Source organism: Gouania willdenowi, chromosome 15 (assembly GCF_900634775.1).
Source record: "Gouania willdenowi chromosome 15, fGouWil2.1, whole genome shotgun sequence".
Taxonomy (NCBI): Eukaryota; Metazoa; Chordata; class Actinopteri; order Blenniiformes; family Gobiesocidae; genus Gouania; species Gouania willdenowi.
In genome coordinates this window covers 28,345,919-28,350,670 of record NC_041058.1, presented here as the reverse complement: position 1 = coordinate 28,350,670, position 4,752 = coordinate 28,345,919, and the positions used below count along the sequence as shown (strand labels likewise).

Sequence of the window (4,752 nt, the reverse complement as noted above, 5' to 3'; positions counted from 1 at the left end):
GACAGATTTCTACTCGTAACTATTTTATTGCACAGTGCGAGATCCTCTAGGATAATGTTAAAAGATATTAAAAAGTGATCTGATAGCAGAGGATTTTCAGGGTAGACTTTTAGTTCATTAATATTAAGGCCATATGTTGGAACAAGATCAAGAGTATGTTTTAAACGATGAGTAGCTTCATTAATAGTTTGAAAAAAGACTCTGGGAGTGTAAATGTTTGGTTAGGTCAAACCCGTGAACAAACAGACAGCCTGGCTCTGTACATCCAGCTTTGTATTGTAGGGCCGAGATGTTTCATTTCAAAGAGGTTGTAAAGCGTGTAGCTTGTTTATTCCATAAAGAGTACATTTGGCAAATTATGGACAGCATCTTACATAGAATTAAGTGCAAAAAGAAAATGTATTGCTGAAATTCTACCAGAGAATTTAGGTTGTGGATGAGCTCATGTGCATTCAAGAAAAAACATTAATGAATATCAACAATGTGTACATGCTGGTGTTCAAGGTTTTCCATTTAATAGAAACTCAAAAATTACATTTCCCTTACAAATACACACAAAAAGCCATGACTGTTTAAAAAAAAAAAAAAAAAAAAAGCAATTCTTACTGGCTTTGGCATTAATAAACACAAAATATAAATATGTTTTAACAAAATGGTAAATAGAAGCACATCTTAATGTTGTAAAATTTTAATGACAAATGCAATAGCAAATAACTGGAGCTTTCGTGTAAAAGTGACACTCTTCAACAAGAAAATGGAAAAAAATAAAACCTCATGTAAAAAAGACCCTAACCTCATATAGACACAATGACTGTTTCAATACATCCCAACATTCAGTGCATCTAGAGTTGATTATTGCCACCAAACATACTGCAATTCAAAGGTTTTAAATGCATTAAATTACTTTGGCTTGGCAGAACAACCTTTTCAAGTGTTTGGATATTTGCTTCATCTTCAACCCGTACACTATTGGGTTAAAGAGGGGATGATACTAAATGGCTTGAAAAGTCATCAACAACCGTACAAGCTTTGAAAGGTCAGTCCCGAGCCGAACTATAACGACATATGTGCACAGAAGAGAGAAACTGACCAACACTAGCAGGTGGGGTAAACGTGTGCGCAGCTTTTTTCCTGACTTCTCTGCCGCTTCGATAAGATATTATGAGTATCCTGGTGTATGTGAAAAGTATTAAGAACACAGGGAAAAGAGCAATCATCACCATTGCAAAAATACCCAAAATAATATGCGCATCAGAACTCTCGCAGTGTAGATTATGAGAATTGTTACAAAAAATGGCATTCAAAATCCACTTAAAGATTTTCATTTTAGAACTCAGTGTTATTACTTCAAGCAGGCACAATCCAAGCCAAGCAGAATAAAACCCACAGTGGCTTTCCTCATGATTGTTGGGTAATGTAGAGGTCTACATATAGACACGTACCTGTCATAGAATAGAAAATACTGAAAGAGGCAAGCTGAGTACGATATGAGCTGCTTTTCAGACAAAATGTCACTCAGCAACTTTGGGTAAATATTGGTGCTGAAAAAAGCAGCGTTCAGTAGCAGAGCAGCAATAAAGACATACATGGGCTCATGAAGGTTTTTGTGTCGACAAATAAGAAAGACAATAAGATTGCAGCAGAGGATTAAAATGTACAAAGTCTGTTGTCAGAGTTTTGTGCAGCAGCCCAGCGTGAGCCTCCTCGTATACTCGCCTGAATATCTTCACTTTGTGGAGGAAAGTAAAACTGCGTGGCCATCAGTTTCGTTGCATGACCGGAACTACTTTTTATTAACAGATGGAGTTATACATCGCATCACACAGTGCAAACAGGTGGGGTCAGGAGTCAAACATAATAAAGTAAAAATACAATTGAGAGCATATTAATTATTTACATACATGTGTTAACAATATATTAACACAGTCAATAAAGGGAAAAAATAAACATATCTGTATTTTTGCACTGCCAGGAGTCCATCAAGAGTAACGTATGTTGTGTTTAGTTCAGGATTCATTGCTGTGTGAAAAAGGAGTGGAATCCAAACAGATCAGAAAAATGCATTACTTACAAAGTTGAAAGATGCATGACACGTAAAAAATACCATAAAAGCATTCTTGGTGATGAACAGCTGACCTCAAATTGCACTTGGTGCAGATGCATGTCCGAATGATACAAAACAATAATGTAGGACGCCTTCAACCCTAATCAGATGATGTAAGGCTGTTCGAAGTTTGTACAAACTTGTTTTTATCAGGTTGCTTCATTCTCTATGGAACTCATTAAACTCTCATTACACATTTCAAAATAAAGTGACAAATCTGTTTCGACCTCTAAGTTAACCCCTTCTCCTCTTTGATTGTCATGATGTATTTTATTGCCCACATAATACACACTAGTGTGAGCTTGTGCATGCGAGGGGTCGAGAACGAGCAGGGAGACGTGATTGTTTAAAAAAAAAAAGGTTAATTTTTTTCTATTGGTCAAAGTTATTACAGATTTACAGCTGCTACATTTGACAGATTTTCTTAGTTCCTTTTTCAGAGCAAATAAGATCTTAATTTCTGTCAGGATATGAAGACAATTTCAACCAAAAACTAAAAGAAGTGTATCTGGAGGAAATCGCCTACCCTAGCTTTAACATAAGTAGTTTTCCTATGTTTTAGGTCTGAAAGTTCTTCATCTTTTTTTTTAACAAAATATTTTCTCTTCATAACAAAGACAAATTCCTGAAACCAAAGTCAACCCTCTTTGTTATGCAAAAAATATTCTATCCTTGAAAATGCTAAAAAATACCATCACATCACTCCCTCTTTGAAACAATTGTAGCAATCTCATCTCTCAAATTTCAAACTCAAAGCTTACTGACTGTCATGGAATTACTGCAAAAGTGACAATGCGCGGAGAAGCATATTGTTCATTTTTAGGTAACAAACTGTATGTAGAAGAGTGTGCAGAAGAGATTACTGTGTATTTATATGGAGGAGATGGTGTAATGGACATTGTGTAATGCACAACTACAGGTACAGGTCAGATGTAAGGCCATTACCAGTGTATGTCTTTGAAGGGATCAAATTCAGTTTGTGTGTGTGTGTGTAGTTTTTTTGGATTGCTTCCACACTAAAATTAAAAGTAGTACACTATTCGCAAAACCTTACATTCAAGAAGCAAAACATCAGCCCATATTTGCACAACTATAAGCACATTGTCAACCTCACACTTTTTGCAAAACTCTACACACAGTGATTTGCAAAACACTAAACACACTTAACATACATAACACACAAAAATCTATCATGAAGTCACTTCATTGCAATACCAAAGCACTGACTGTCAAATTACCACACCGTCCAACCAATTAGTTCAACAGTCATCAGGTGTGCAAACACTTGTTTGCTTAATTGTAGACACACCAATCAGGTGTGTAAGCCCTATAAAAAGCAGCATGTGAGTTTGTCACTCTTCAAGCACAATGGAAAGAGTCAGAGAAAAAGGAAGATGAGGATGAGGAGAAAGAGGAATCAACAGAGGAAGAGAAAGAGGAATCAACAGAGGAAGAGAAGCAGGCCATGCTGGAGGAAGAGGAAGACAAGAAGGTTCTCAAAGAGGACCGAATCTGACAAATGAGATCCGCGCAACACTAGTTGACCACGTTGTCAACCACGGCCTGACGCTGAGGGAGGCTGGACTCATAATCTTTTACTGTACTGTAATATATATACTTGATCGACACTGAACTACACAATTTTGCCTGATACTGTTCTTCAGAGAGATCTACAAATGGATGGAGAGGAGATCCAGCATGAGTTCATGTACGCAGATGAGGCTGGGTTCAACCTGATGAGAACACAAAGGAGGGGCAGAAACATCATTGGCCACAGGGCTATAGTCAATGTCTCAGGGCAACATGGGGGTAATATAACACTCTGTGCAGCCATTACACAGAATGGGGTCCTCCACCGCCATGCCCATATGGGCCCGTACAACACAGCACTCATACTTACATTCTTGGACAAATTGCACAACATAACAGCAGTAAATCGATCATATGCAATACATTGTTGTCTGGGACAATGTGTCTTTCCACCGCTCTGGTTCAGAACTGGTTTCAGCAACATCCACATTTCACCGTCTTATATCTTCCACCATACTCTCCATTCCTCAACCCTATAGAAGAGTTTTTCTCAGCTTGGCGGTGGAAGGTATATGACCTCCGTTTCCAGGCTGAGGTTCCCCTCATCCAATCCATGGAGGAGGCCTGTGACCAGATGGAGGTAGCAGCAATGCAAGGGTGGATTTGTCATTCAAGACGTTTCTTTCCAAGGTGTTTTGCTAATGACGACATTGCCTGCGATGTAGATGAAATTCTCTGGTCAGATCCAGCTAGACGAAGAGACGATGTCTAGTTTTTTTTTTTGTTTGTTTTTTGTCACATTTTGTTTCAGTTTTATGAACCTCCATGTCAACATCTTGGGCCTGTTGAGAAATAAATTAGTTTCTTCAGTCTGCAACATTGGTCTTGTGTAGTGTTTACATTATATTTGTACTTTGTTGATAGTAGCCTACTCTAATCATAGGGAAGTAGAAGTGCTAATAGTGTTTTAGGTTTATCACAGCAGAGTGTAACTCGTGCAAACAGAGTACAGTAATGTGAAACATGTGTGTTTCATATGGTAACAAAGTGGTTTTTAAAAGGAAGTGTAAAGTTTTTACAAGAGTGTTTAATTATGCAAAGGATCTGTAGTGTTGTGC

The 4,752-nt window shown here is 37.7% G+C and overlaps 1 pseudogene; it reads right to left on the bottom strand.

Annotated features, from left to right (window-relative positions):
* Window positions 1-895: 895 nt before the first annotated feature.
* LOC114476988 (olfactory receptor 6N2-like) lies at window positions 896-2,163 on the bottom strand (annotated as a pseudogene).
* Window positions 2,164-4,752: the final 2,589 nt, after the last annotated feature.